General features: G+C 43.1%; 1 long non-coding RNA gene across 1 annotated transcript in view; it reads right to left on the reverse strand.

Moving 5' to 3' along the window:
* Positions 1–1,982: 1,982 nt before the first annotated feature.
* Positions 1,983–15,744, reverse strand: part of LOC139185828 (uncharacterized) — a 43,771-nt gene continuing 30,009 nt past the window's right edge. Inside the window, exons 3-4 of the long non-coding RNA XR_011569395.1 lie at positions 11,459–11,836; positions 1,983–11,145 (exon numbers count right to left, since the gene is read on the reverse strand). This is a non-coding gene — a long non-coding RNA (uncharacterized lncRNA). The remainder of the gene's footprint in view (positions 11,146–11,458; positions 11,837–15,744) is intronic.

Consider the following 15,744-nt stretch of genomic DNA (forward strand, 5'->3'; position numbering starts at 1 on the left):
ATCAAAACTCTTATTTAGTTATGTCAGGGATGCAACTCAAAGGTGCGAGCAAAGAATTGCATCTCTCTTTGTGAATATACAAATAAGTGCATTAGTGACTCAATCAGTGGCTTACCTGTCAGCAGAGAAGATGTTTTGGCATCTCTCTCTCTCTCTCTTTTTTTCCTGGATTCACCAGGATGCATGTAGAACTTCCCACCCCAGGGATTGAACCCATGTGCCCTGCATTGGAAGCGCCGAGTGTTAACCACTGGACCACCATGGAAATCTGAGAAGATGATTGGAATCAAACAAAAATCTTGGTGTATAAGAGCTAGAAGGGCCCCAGAGGATCATTTCATCAAAAACCAGAGAGGTGACCAGCTCACTCTAGCTCACACAGCAGGCTGGTCCCAGTGGGATGTGCCATCTTGGCCTCCCTCCCCTCCTAGTAGGACCTCTCTACTGTACCGGGCAGTTAGGACTCAACCACTGAGAGAAGAAATACTTAAAGATTTCTTTTCCCATCCATTGTTCTCATGGAATACAATTTGGTGTGTAATATCTTTCTTACATCTTCTCCCTACAGAGGTTAACAGCTATATTTTGGGAGAATTCATTCTAGCATCATATTCTCTGCTAAAACCAAGTGCCAATGTATCAATAAGACTCTAAGTAATGGCTGGAGAGTGTCCTACTGAGGTTGCTGTGCCCGCACATGAAATTTCAAACCCAATAGATTTACATCTTTCGAGAAGCAAAAATAAATGAGGTGACTCCCTGACCGTATCCCAAGCCAGTGACTAAACATTTTCTTGGATCTTACTTGAGCAGTCCCTAGAAATTTTTCTCAACATAGACCTTGTATTCTACTTTTCTTTTAGGTTTTATTTTTGCAAGAGAAGATAAGAGCCTGGGACCAAATACCTATTCTGCAAAACCATTTTTTCAGGGAAAACAGCTTTAGGACCAAAGGAGACCTCAGAGCCTGGCCTTCCATTTTCTGGCCCCTCCGGTCAGCTGGGAATCACAGGCATCAGCCACAAACACTGCCCCTCTGGCATTTGCTGTTGTTTAGTTGCTAAGTCCTGTCCAACTCTCTGCAACTTTGTGGACTATAGCCCACCAGGCTCCTCTGTCTATGGGATTCTCCAGGCAAGAATACTGGAGAGGGTAGCCATTTCCTTCTCCAGGGGATCTTCCCAACCCAGGGATCAAACCCGCACCTCCTGCTTGGAAGGAAGATTCTTTCCTAGAATACCGAGCAATACTTAACTCATTTTTCAAGACAAACCATTCCATCCTGGGACTGTTATTAGAACACTTTCTCTCAAAGAATCCAATCAAAGTTTATCCCCTGAGGTTGCAAAGGCTGAATAAACTCCCTAATGCAGCTCTTCAAACATTGGAAAATAATGCCAAGCTCTTTGTACAACCTGTGCACCCAGCTTCTTGAGCCACACTTCATTTGAGAGATCTGGGTGAGATTGAGAACGCCCACATGCAGGGTCTATGCATGATCCACTGGTGCAGTCACATAAAGGCTTCCTGAGTGTAGCAGAAGCACAGTAAATATTTGTCAAACAAACAGATGAATAACTCAGTGCATCTGAAAACCTTCTCCTTTCTTCGTTGACTGTTCGGCAAACAGGTATAGAGGACATAATAATGTTCTTGTATAAGCAACAGGGATGAAAGTTAAGTAAGAAATAGTTTGTCCTCCCAAGGAATCCATGGCTTACAAAGACACTGTCAATAATGACTATTAGATTAAAGGACAGTATGTGCTGTAACACAACATACAAAGTGTGCAGATGTTCTTAAGGGTCTTGAGGGATAGGCAGAGCTTCCCCAAGCAACATATAGAGAAACTAATTCCAGAGTGACCAGCAGGGGCAAACTCCCAGTGATCCCTCTGGGCTAACATGACCCATTTCCTTTCTACCAGTAGCCCCACAGGTGAACACAACTCTCTACTTAGAGCCTTGGCCGTGCACATCACAAGAAAAACAACATTTCTTTTAAAAAGTCATAATGCTTCTAATGGACTTCCCTCGTGGCTCAGATAGTTAAGAATCCGCCTAAGATGCAGGAGACCTGAGTTCGATCCATAGGTCGGAAGGATCCCCCGGAGAAAGGAATGGCTACTCACTCCAGTATATTTGCCTGGAGAATTCCATGGACAGAGGGGCCTGGTGGGCTACAGTCCATGGGGTAGCACAGAGTTGGACACAACTAAGTGACTAACACACACACAGACACACACACACACAGTACTTCAAATAATGCATTTCCCTTTTGAATTGATTTTCCTGGTAGCCATGACCCATAGCTGGTTTCTAGGAAGTGCACAGTCCTCTCAAACCACTGAAACACTGATTTCAGTAGCTACTTTTTGCTGAGTCCCATGCCTGCCAAGCTGCATGGTTACAAAGGACTAATTTTTCATTTTCCTCAAACACAGACATTTGCATTTCCACTACTACATTTTGTTCCTCGCTCTCAATTCACGCTCCCAGCCACCACCACTGAACCCTATCATAGTGTCGGTCCTTTCCTTGGTGAAGAATGCGGAGTACTGAGATTCTGCACTGTACAATCAGGAAATTTGGGAGAGAGTAAAACTGGGAATTTTGGTGAGACAAGCATTCCAAAAGCAGCTGTCATTTCTGAATTTGCCACGTTACTCTGGAGTGTAGTCCGTATCCACATCACTTCTGTTGTAGGGAAGAAAGCCAGCAAGGCACAATGACTATACCTCGCATATCTGGAGCGGCCCCAATGTCTCATATTCTGTCTGCTTCATTGTCTGTAAAATCATTAAAATGTGCTAGAAATCACAGTATTTTTTTCTGTATTTGCTGCCTCTCCTAGATCATCTTTCCTCATAAACATTCCCTGTGTCTTTTGTCAGATTATTCATCCCCAATTTTCTCTGAAAATCTTATTAGAGAAGACTTGAATGATGTCCCTTGAAAAGTCCTTTAAAGAGCCAGTGAGACCTAGAGCTAGAAGTGAACTAGAGATCTAGGCGAACTGCCTTCCAGCTCTTCCTTCTCCAAGAGTTTGCCAGGTAAAAGGGACCAAGCTGACAGATTTCCTTTTCCACTGCAAAATATGCCTTGTTATTCTATTTCTATTTTTTTTCCCAAAGGGGTGGGAATGGGATGGGAAGAGGAGATGGGAAACCACATTTACTATCTCTTTTCTGTATCACAGAGTTTTGTATACATTTGTTGTTATTGCTGCTCAATTGCTCAGTTGTGTCCGACTCTTTGCAACCCCATGGACTGTAGCCCACCAGGTTCCTCTGTCCATGGAATTCCCCAGGCAAGAATACTGGAGTGGGTTGCCGTTTCCTCCTCCAGGGGAACTTCCTGACCCAGGGATCGAACCCATATCTCTTGCACTGCTGGTGGATTCTTTACCACCAAGTCACCTGGAAAGCCCATTGTACACATAAACGTGTTCAATCCTCATCCTTTTGAGGTGAACAGAAACATCCCTTTTTACAGACAGAGAATAACGAGGCTTAAAGAATTTTAGTCACCTTTCCCAACACCATAAAGCCCAGGTCTGCTGGGCTTTGAAACCCATATCTTCCCATGTACTATGTACATGACAACCATGAAAAATCTAAACTTGGAAACAATCTTGGAGAATAGCTGCTCCACACACTTTATTTGGAGGCCCAGAGAGGGTTAGAGACATTGGCAACACTCTGGACTTCATTAATGGCAGAACCAGAAATTAGGTCCTGAAACCCACCCCCTCTACCCTTCCTCCTACACCGCAGAAGCTCAAACTCAGAGAACTATGCACTGGGATGGACCGACTACCAGAGGTTTCCCCAGAACACAAGAAGAAAAGGGGCTCATAACCTGGAGAACACTATTATAAGAGGGCAGCAAAAATGAAGTGAGAGCAAAAATTTGTAAATAATCCAATGTCAGATCTAAAACATAAAGACAGAGATACTGATGACAGATAAAAAAGTGTATGAATTTAACTATGCACAAAAATCCAAAGTCAACTAGGTGGGCAAGCTTGGCGGGGGTCTTCTGTGCAGTTCCTTTCTCTGAATTCTATCAAAATATTGCCTGAACCAGAAAATCATTATAATGATTCCCTGATAAGATGTCTGAATGGACAGTTTGGGATGGAAAAAATGAGGTCATCCTGAAGAATTCCATCTGATATGCAATATTGTGAACCAGAGGTTAATTTCCTGGGGATTTTTAACAATTAATCTCTCCCATATGGCAAATGAACAATAAAAAAAAAAAAAAAGTTCCTTATACAAAACCATCTAAATGGAAAATACACATAACAGAAGAATTATCCAAAAAAATTGTTCTAGAAACAACATACAAGTGACAAAAGCAAGTTCCTTACAAATGATGGAAATATTTGAATATGGAAAAGTTCCAAGATATATTTTCCTTTTCCAAGCTGAACAAAGCAGGAGAATCTAGAGGAGGTGGTCTGTAGAAGGGTATGATTTTTATTTACATGGATTTTTCAAAATGTAGTGTGCTGATGGAAATGCTACTTATAATTAATTAGCAAATAAGAAATTAGAAAATAAGAACAGTCCTTGGAGTCAGTCTTCTGTTGTAGCAGGGTCTTTGCCTTTAACGTGATCATTGGTAGTTAAAATCACTGGATTAGGTTTTTCCCAGATGAGCCAAGAGGCATTTATAATTCTCTTCTCTCCAAAAGTAAACCACAATCAAAACTAGGTCGCAGATGCTGTTTGAAAATAATGATTAACATCTGCATAGCCCAGTTATGGCTTAAAGAGCAAATCCACATCCATTATCTCATTTGATGCACATGAGAATTTGTGAGGCAGATATTATTATTCTCCCATCAAGGCTCAGAATTTGAATGACTTGGCCAAGGACATATAATGGGAAAGTGACAGAACTGGGATTCTTCCTTTTCCTGAATTGTGCGCATCAAATACACCATCAATAGAACTATAATGTGCTCAGTTGCTCAGTTGTGTCTGACTCTTGGTGACCCCATGGGCTGTAGCCGACCAGGCTCCTCTGCCTTTGAAATTTTCCAGGCAAGAATATTGGAGTGGGCTGCCATTTCCTGCTCCAGGGGATCTTCCTGACCCAGGGATTGAACCCACATCTCTTGCATTGCAGGCAGATTCTTTACCACCAGCACCACCTGGGAAGCCCCATCAACAGAACTATAACCACCCACCAAATACCTGTGAGGCCAAATCCTCCTGGAATCCAACTAATCAGGATCTGAAGTGGTCTGTTTTTGTTTATTTGGTTTTGGGGGGTGAGGGGAGCTTTGGAGAGCACTTACTTTAAAGATAGAAGATGTGAACAAATATCCTCTGAGTATTATGCAAACTCCTACAGTTTGATCTGATCTCCTACACTTTTCTGGATAATCTTCAGTGGTTCCAATAAAGTTAATTATCACAAAACAAAAATTGATTTTCTTCAACATAGTGTTTCATTATTTTGTGAATTTGGTCACAATATTTTTTTTAATATTTATAATTTTTTAAAGGTGAAACCAGAAATATTTTCTGGTTAATCAAAAAAGTGAATTAATGAGAAATGATGTTTTTCATGAACTAAAGTGTCATGAGATTATCCTTGAGTCTATTGACAAATATTGACAGGGTTCTCTTTCAGCCTTTCACTTATTTCTCATATTCAGAGCTAACTACAGCCAGAAAATGAGATGTCTGTTAGGAATAACTTTTGGTCATTTTTTTCATATGTATTTGTGCTTAAATGTTGGAACTTGGGCATTTAAAACTCAGAATTGGGAAGGGGCGGGAAAGATCCCTGTACCAGGTAGGGTTCTTTAAAAAGTTCACGGAGAGAAATGAAAGATTTCAAGAATTTCTCCAAAGGGAAGGTTCCTTAGTCCTACAATCCCTTTTGGTGGAAAACAGCTAATTTTGGACACTTTGGTTCCACATAGTGTCTGCAAACAAACCTCCAAGTAGAAGTCTTGAATAATGTAACAGCGATGAAATGTAATAAGAGAAAACTTCATTAGAATTCAAAGAAGGCTTTTCCTTCCAAAAGGTTCTGCACTTAAAATCAGAGTATAATTTTGTTTACAAAGAAAGAGAGATATTCCAAAATGAAACAGATTTGATATACGATCCTCAGAAGCAAATATTCCCCAGGCTATAAAGGCAATAAACTTGAGAGAAAATGATTTTATATGGAAAAAAAAAAAAACCCCAGAGATAAAGGAACATATAATTAAAGTTGGGTCTAGGCAGTACCAAGTTTGAAATAACAAAATTGATCAAATAACCAAGATTTGTCATCTTCATGCCAATAAAACACTGTGGCTAACTCCCCTTCCCACTAAATTATTTAATTGATGTTGGTAACCTATTAGCTTGCTCGGCTGCCATAACTAAATACCAAAGGCTGGGTGGCTTAAACAACAGAAACTTGTTTTCTCACAGGTCTGGAGGCTTCTCATCTGCATGAGAGGGTTGGATGGCATCACCAACTCGATGGACATGAGTTTGAGCAAGCTCCAGGAGTTGGTGATGGACAGGGAAGCCTGGTATGCTGCAGTCCAAGGAGTAGCAAAGAGTTGGACACATGACTGGGCAATTGAACTGAACTGAACTGAACTGAACTGGAGGCTTCAAGTCCAAGCTCAAGATACTGGCAGGTTTGGTTTCTCCCGAGGCCTCTCTTCTTGATTTGACAGATGGTCTCACTGTGTCTGCGCATGGTCACCCCTCAGTCTATGTGTCCGTGTTTAATCTCCTCTTCTCAGAAGGACGCTAGTCTTACTGGATAAGGCCCACTGTAGAGCCTCATTTCACCATAGTTAACTTTTTAAAGGCCCTGTCTCCCCATGCAGCCATATTCTGAGGTCCTGGGCAATTAGGACTTCAACCTGCGAATTTGGGCAGACACTATCCAACCCATAACACTCCATCCTCTGGTCCCACAAGATGTATGTTCTTCTCACATATAAAATACACTCACCTCATCCTAACAGCCTCTAAATTCTTAATCCATTCCAGCACCAACTCTAAGTTCAAAATCTCATCTGAATATAGACCCCATGGACTGTAACCCGCCAGAATCCTCCATCCATGGAATTCTCCAGGCAAGAATACTGAAGTGGGTTGCCATGCCCTCCTCAAGTGGATCTTCCCAACCCAGGGACTCAACCCAGGTCTCCCACATTGCAGGCAGATTCTTTACCATCTGAGCCACCAGGGAAACCCAAGAATACCAGAGTGGGTAGCCTATTTCTTCTGCAGAGGATCTTCCAGACCCAGGAATTCAACCGGGGTCTCCTGCATTTCCAGATGTAAGTGTTGCTGCTGCTGCTAAATCGCTTCAGTCATGTCCGACTCTGTGTGACCCCATAGATGGCAGCCCACCAGGCTCCCCCGTCCCTGGGATTCTCCAGGCAAGAACACTGGAATGGGTTGCCATTTCCTTCTCCAATGCGTGAAAGAGAAGTCACTCAGTCATGTCCAACTCTTTGCAACTCCATGGACTGCAGCCTACCAGGCTCCTCCGCCCATGGGATTTTCCAGGCAAGAGTACTGGAGTGGGTTGCCATTGCCTTCTCCGAGATGTAAGTGTTAACCTCATCTAAAAAATATTTTCACAGGATGATCTGAAATAACATCTAACCAAATACCCAAGTATTGTGGTCTAGGCAAGTTGACACATAAAATAAAATTAACCTGGACAGTGACCCATGTTATGTATTTCCTAGTCCTCATACTAAACTCATTCTAAGGGCCAGAGGTGAACTTGAACCCAGAAATGAGGAAAAAACATGGAATCCTGAAAAGAGTCCTGAATGTGGAGTCAACAGAGATATGTCTCTGCTAATTGAATGGCTATATGATGCATCTGCTGTCCATTTTTTAATTTATAAAATGGGATTAAAATTTAAAAAACCCTCATCAGGGATCAAATGTGATAATCAAGTATGAAACACTTCAAAGTGTTGTTTATTAATGATAATATTAATTGATATTATCAGGAGATTACCGCCTCACTCTTTAAATGGAGAAATACAAAGTCTGGAAGGCATAGAACTTGGATGTCTACCTTGGTCAACACCATGACACCTCGTATGGGTAGTTAGGTGCCATCTTTCTTGCTCTTTCCCCTCTTTGAAGCCCAAACTCAAGGTATCACCGTGGACATTGAAGTTCTACGGCAGTAAAAGCTTTCTTAAAGCTAAGTATGAGCAGAAGGAAACGTCAAGTCCTCCTTGGCTAGTGATGCTGCTTCTGTTCTGACGACATTGGACCAGCTCCACTGACAGGCAGTAGGTTTGAGAAAAATGGTCTCCAACATGGAGATTCTATAAAATGTAATCAAAGTCACATATGTGGAAAGAGAGACCATCATTGCTAGTAAATAGTCTCTTTTTAAGTGAGGGAAAAACTTTTCCCTGCTCCACAGTTTGTGATATGAGGAAGAAATCATAATTTAACTCTGCCTTCTGACATCAGTGAGATAGTGATCTAGGTAGGGCATTTTTATATAGTTTTAACCTTCTGGAGATCAGTCCTGGGTGTTCATTGGAAGGACTGATGCTGAAGCTGAAACTCCAATACTTTGTCCACCTCATGCAAAGAGTTGACTCATTGGAAAAGACTCTGATGCTGGGAGGGATTGAGGGCAGGAGGGGAAGGGGACGACAGAGGATGAGATGGCTGGATGGCATCACCAACTCGATGGACATGAGTTTGGGTAAACTCCAGGAGCTGGTGATGGACAGGGAGGCCTGGCGTGCTGTGATTCATGGGGTCGCAAAGAGTCGGACATGACTGAGCGACTGAACTGAACTGAACTGAACTGAACCCTCTGGAAAGAAAAGAACAGAAGAATCAGCTGCCTCACTCTGGGCTCTCTTACCATATATTGTCTCTCACTTAACCATTCCTCAAATCCTACAGCATAGAAATGATCTCTACAAGGGAAAGCTATAGGGGTTGCCAACAATTTGGAAATTAGAGAATAAATAGCAGAGTTAGTAATAGCACTGCAAATACCAGGTCAGAGCTGGGATGTTGAAAGATAACTGGGAAAAAATAGAATGGTTTATAAGCCAAGGTATTAATAACTGGTGACATTAATATAACTCAAGTTAAGCAGAGGAGCACTCGGTCATTCCTGGAAGTGGAGAGTCACAGGGTAGTAATGACCAGGGGAGATGGAATCCAGGTCTAAGGGTCAGTCTGTCCAACCTCTGTGCCAAAAGTTAGCCCCTTTATGCAAATGGGGGCCAGAGGCCACTAGAGTCCAAGACCATGGGACACTTGCATTGCATAACTACCTAATCATACTCTGTATTTTCATCAAGGAACCTTCCAATTATAATTTATTCTCCAGTGTAACTTGACAACAAGAAGAGAAGGTGCCATTTGGGTCACTGCAAGTATTTTGGCCGTTGTGTGAGGTGTGACTCCCATTCTCACTTAATACATTGACACCATGGTGTTTTACATAAGCCTTTATAAGTTTGGTTAATGTGAGTCTGCCCCAAGAGATGGTGCATAATCTTGGTGAATTGATTCAACCAGAAAGCTAAAGGTTATACCTTAAGCCATAAAAATTGTGCCTCAACACTAATCACCTTGTGAAACATCTCAGCAGCCTGACGATAGCTTCCATTCAGTCTTTCCAGGCACAATCCCATTTGCATGCTCACCCACTTACTTTCCTTGAGCCTGAGTTTTCCTTTCTGCAAAGTAAGGCTATGCTCGCCACAAATTAAATCAGACAGTGTGTCACGTCTGATTCTTTGTGACCCCATGGACAGTAGCCCACCAGGCTCCTCTGTCCATGGAATTCTCCAGGCAAGAATACTGGAGTGGGTAGCCATTTCCTTCTTCAGGGAATCTTCCCAACCCAGGAATTGAACCCTCTCCTTGCACTGAAGGCAGACTCTTTACCTTCTGAGTCACCAGGGAAGCCCCAATGTAAATAAAGTAGATAGCAAAGGCCACGAACATATGAACTCGACTGCAGGAACTCAGTTAGTGTTAATCCCCTTTGCTTCCGGCCCCATGAAGGCATTTTTCTGGAAGCTGAAATTAGGGAACACACTCTCCAAAGACTCTCATTCCTCTACATCAAAAGTGCTCCACTTTCTAAGGAAGGCATATTCATTCAATCCAAAGTTACCAATTGTCAGAACTTCTCCCTTATCTGGAATTCCCCCTAAAGAAATATAGGTCATATCAGTGTACAGTTAGTGATTAGCAGCACTTATGAGTTTAACAAATGTGCGAGAGGCAGAAGCAGTCCTGAGACCAAGGAGACTGACTCATAATAATGACATGGACATCAAGGGAACTGCCAGTGGGTCTGCAGGGTCTGGAAGAGATCCACTGGCTCCAGGCAGAGGACTTCACACAGTGAAGTGCTGAAGGCATATGGTCTGGGGACCGTGATAGTTGGGAATACCCTGGGATCAGAGACGCTCTCAGGGCCATAGAAGGCATTCCTGTCCTCTTGGTCATAGACTCAATAATAAAATGGGTTATTGCTGCTCTGGACAAATTTGGAGTTGAAGACATGGTGAAAAGCAAGGAAAACCTCCAAGGCCACTTCCTCCCGGGGTATATGCTTTGACGTCCAAGTTGGCCAGGTTGATGGAATAGTAACCCTTGAAGCATGCTGTCTATGACACGGATGAACTCCTCCTTCACTTCTTGAATGTTTCAAGATGTATCTTTATAGTGACAAACTAAAATGAAGATTAATGGGCAGAGGGAAACCCAGAGCCAAATCTAACCCCAACAGGAACCAAGCAGCAGAGCACGGAGGAGCCGCCCTGAGAGCTCAGCTGGGAGGCTGCCCAGATGATCAGTCAGCAATGGAAAGAATCCATCTCCCCTGGCAGGAACTACCTCCCTCTCACCTCCCGAGAAGGAGACACATTTCCTAGAATAGAGGCAAAATCTCCCCAGGTCCAAGGTCACAGACACCTCTGTCCAACTTGGCTTCCGTTTACACACAAGGAAATAAGGACACTGACGCAGTTTAACTGAAGATGAAATGGAGGTGGTCCAAGTATAAGTTTGGGCCATGAAGGTTCTTTCCAAATCTGGTCTCAGAGTTTCGGGTTTCTCCACTGATTTAGCCCAAGTTCTCAATGAAAACGAGCCTGGAGGTGGGAGAGGTGGAAAATTAGAGATGAAGTGAGCAGAGTATAAGACGAGACTCAAGAGAGCAAGCTTTGCAGTCAGACGACACAGGCTTCAGAACCCAGATGCACTAATAATGACTATGTGATCTTAAGCAAGTAACTTAACCTCTCTGAGCCTCAGTCTCCCGTGCAGCAAAAGCAAGCCCGACATTAGCTTCCCCACCAAGCTGTTGTGCAGATTACATGAGATAACATATGCAAAGGTGCATAACACAGACTTGATCATAGTAGACATGAGCCAAGTGTCAGTCTCCTTCCTTTTCCAAATTACCTTTTTAGAATTGCTGAAGGCATTCACATCGAACAGCACTGCTGAGATGGGTGTCTTCAATTATCCTTTATAGAGAATTTAAAACATATGGGAGGAAGATATTGATCACCATCTGCCAAAATTATTTTTGTGGAAGGAAAATTCAGACTCACTCCAGACCCATACTGTCCTCTCAGCTGCAGGTGTGCGTAGCAAGACTCTGACACCGTTAACTTGAGTATATTCATTAGGACATTAATACAATTCGGGGAGCCACTTCATTCAGGTCAGAGCTGTGAGTGGCACCCTCTTCTGTAGAATCACTCCATTGGGTATGTATCAACACGTTGGAAAATGTCAGACTGAGGAGAGGAAGTTTTCTCTCTGGAATGTGAACACCTGGTGTGAGAAAATCGAACAGAAAGGTGATGGCAGAGAAAGAGACTAATTCTAATTCTTTCTGTATAATACAATCAAGTGACACTGAGCAAAGCAATAGATCTTCCTTTTAACATTTTTATTTGGTACATATTAAATGGCCTTTCATAACAATCTGTGGGGCATATTTGCACTGAAATGTTTTCTCAAATGCGCATAAGTAAAGAACATTAAAAACCCCCTACCATCATGCAACTCTGTCTGTAGAGAGACTGTGAAGTCACAGTGAGGTCAGAGAGAAAATCAGTAATTACTGACTCTATATTCTGTGCCTGCCACAGTGTTTGGGTCTTAGAGATGTGTCACTTGAACTTCACGGTACCTTTGAAACCGTTTACCACAGATTGGGAATTGAACCCACGTGCTGGACTCAAACCCAGCCAAAATCCAGTCTGGGACTTGAATCCACTATGGTTGGCACTCAGTCAGTTCAGTTCAGTCACTCAGTCATGTCTGACTCTTTGCAACTCCATGGACTGCAGCACACCAGGCCTCCCTGTCCATCACCAAGTCCCACAGCCTGCTCAAACTGATGTCATTTGAGCCAGTGATGCCGTCCAACCATCTCATCCTCTGTCGTCCCCTTCTCCTGCCCTCAATCTTTCTCAGAATCAAGGTCTTTTCCAAGGAGTCAGATATTTACATCAGGTGGCCAAAGTATGGGAGTTTCAGCTTCAGCATCAGTCCTTCCAATGAATTTTCAGGACTGATTTCCTTTACAATGGACTGGTTGGATCTCTTTGTAGTCCAAGGGACTCCCAAGAGTCTTCTCCAACACCACAGTTTAAAAGCATCAATGCTTTGGCACTCAGCTTTCTTTATAGTCCAACTCTTATATGTGCACATGACTACTGGAAAAACCATAGCTTTAAATAGACAGACCTTTGTCAGCAAAGTAATGTCTCTGCTTTTTAATATGCTGTCTAGGTTGGTCATAGCTTTTCTTCCAAGGAGCAAGCATCTTTTAATTTCATGGCTTCAATCACCATCTGCAATGATTTTGGAGCCCCCCAAAATAAAGTCTGTCACTATTTCCATTGTTTCCCCATCTATTTGCCATGAAGTGATGGGACTGGATGCCATGATCTTAGTTTTTTGAATGTTGAATTTTAAGCCAGCTTTTTCACTCTGCTCTTTCACTTTCATCAAGAGGCTCTTCAGTTCCTCTCCAATTTTCTGCCATAAGGGTGATGTCATCTGTGTATCTGAGGTTATTGATATTTCTCCCTTCAATTTTTATTTCAGCCTGTGCTTCATCCAGCCTGGCATTTTGCATGATGTACTCCTCACATAAGTTAAATAAGCAGGGTGACAATATACAGCTTTGATGTACGTTGATATAAAGGAGGAAAGGAAAGATATACCCATTTGAATGCTGAGTTCCAAAGAATAGCAAGGAGAGATAAGAAAGCCTTCCTCAGTGATTAATGCAAAGAAATAGAGGAAAACAATAGTATGGGAAAGACTAGAAATCTCTTCAAGAAAATTAGAGATACCAGGGGAACATTTCATGCAAAGATGGGCACAATAAAGGACAGAAATGGTATGGACCTAACAGAAGCAGAAGATATTAAGAAGAGGTGGCAAGAATACACAGAAGAACTATACAAAAAAAGATCTTCATGACCCAGATAACTATGAGGGTATGATCACTCACCTAGAGCCAGACATCCTGGCATGTGAAGTCAAGTGAGCCTCAGGAAACATCACTATGAATAAAGCTAGTGGAGGTGATGGAATTCCAGCTGAGCTATTTCAAATTCTAAAAGATGATGCTGTGAAAGTGCTGCACTCAATATGCCAACAAATTTGGAAAACTCAGCAGTGGCCACAGGACTGGAAAAGGTCAATTTTCATTTCAGTCCCAAAGATGGGCAATGCCAAAGAATGCTCAAACTACCGCACAATTGCACTCATTTCACATGCTAGCAAAGTAATGCTCAAAATTCTCCAAGCCAGGCTTCAACAGTAGGTGAACCATGAACTTCCAGATGTTCAAATTGGATTTAGAAAAGGCAGAGGAACCAGAGATCAAATTGCCAACATCCTTCGGATCATCAAAAATGCAAGAGAATTCTAGAAAAACACCTGCTGTTGCAGCTGCTGCTAAGTCACATCAGTTGTGTCCGACTCTGTGCGACCCCATAGACGGCAGCCCACCAGGCTTCCCCATCCCTGGGATTCTCCAGGCGAGAGCACTGGAGTGGGTTGCCATTTCCTTCTCCAATGCGTGAAAGTGAAGTCGCTCAGTCATATCCAACTCAGCAACCCCATGGACTGCAGCCTACCAGGCTCCTCCGTCCACGGGATTTTCCAGGCAAGAGTATTGGAGTGGGTTGCCATTGCCTCCTCCAGAAAAACACCTACTCCTGGTTTATTGATTACGCCAAAGCCTTTGACTGTATAGATCACAATAAACTGTGGAAAATTCTTCAGGAGATGGGAATACCAGACCACCTTACCTGCCTCCTGAGAAATCTGTATGCAGGTCAAGAAGCAACAGTTAGAACCAGACATGGAACAACAGACTGGTTCCAGATTAGCTGGGACTCAAACCCAGCCAAAACCCATGTTACCTGATTTCAGGACCTAACGAAATTCAGGTTCTAGATGTCTCATCACAGAAGGAATTCAGTGAGAGACAAAGTGATAAGTAAGAAATGGATTTATTCAGATTCAGAGAGAAGCACACTCCACAGACAGAGTATGGGCCATCACAGAGGGCGAAAGCCATGAAATGTGGCATGGTTAGTTTTTATAGGCTGGCTAATTTGATATGCTAATGAGTGGGAGGATTATTCCAACTTTTTTTTGGAAGGGGGCAGAGATTTCCAGGATTTGGGCCACCACCCACTCCTTGGTCTTTTAACAGTGCCTTGGAACTGTCATGGCACCTCTGAGTGAGTCATTTCATTTGCTGATTGAGGATCAAGGTCTCGTCTTTGTCTGTCATCTTGGTCCCATTTGATTCTAATCAGTTCATGTTATATTCTTGGGCTATGTCATTCTTTCAAAAGTTGTGCCCTGCCCCTTTCTCTCCTGCTACACCTTGTGAGGTCAGGGTTACCATTTCATTTGAGAGATAAGGAATCCAATGAGAAAATGACAAGAATCAGATCAGAGCCCACATGTTTCTAACTCCGAAGTCTAGCCTTTTTCACTGTTGCCCACTGCCTTTTCAAGGACCTCTGCTGCTGCTGCTGCTAAGTCACTTCAGCCATGTCCAACTCTGTGTGATCCCATAGACGGCAGCCCACCAGGCTTCCCCGTCCCTGGGATTCTCCAGGCAAGAACACTGGAGTGGGTTGCCATTTCCTTCTCCAATGCATGAAAGTGAAAAGTGAAAATGAAGTCGCTCAATTGTATCCAACTCTTTGCAACTCCATGGACTGCAGCCTACCAGGCTCCTTTGTCCATGGGATTTCCCAGGCAAGAGTACTGGAGTGGGGTGCCATCACCTTCTCCGTCCAAAGACCTCACATGGGTCTAATTCACCCATTTCCTCATGTTAGGGACTTCCCTCGTGGCTCAGACAGTAAAGCATCTGCCTGCAATGCGGGGGACCCAGGTACGATCCCTGGGTCAGGAAGATCCCCTGCAGAAGGAAATGCCAACCCACTCCAGTACTCTTGCCTGGAAAATTCCATGGATGGAGGAGCCTGGTGGGTTACAGTCCATGTGGTCACAAAGAGTTGGACACGACTCCGTGACTTCACTTTCACTCACATTATGGCTGAAAATGGAGAAGGAAATAGTAACCCACTCCTGTATTCTTGCCTAGAGAATCCTGTGGACAGAGGAGCCTGGTGGGCTGCTGTCCATAGGGTCGCACAGAGTTGGACATGACTGAAGAGACTTAGCATGCATGC

The sequence above is a fragment of the Bos indicus genome, chromosome 11 (genome assembly GCF_029378745.1).
Source record: "Bos indicus isolate NIAB-ARS_2022 breed Sahiwal x Tharparkar chromosome 11, NIAB-ARS_B.indTharparkar_mat_pri_1.0, whole genome shotgun sequence".
Classification (NCBI taxonomy): Eukaryota; Metazoa; Chordata; class Mammalia; order Artiodactyla; family Bovidae; genus Bos; species Bos indicus.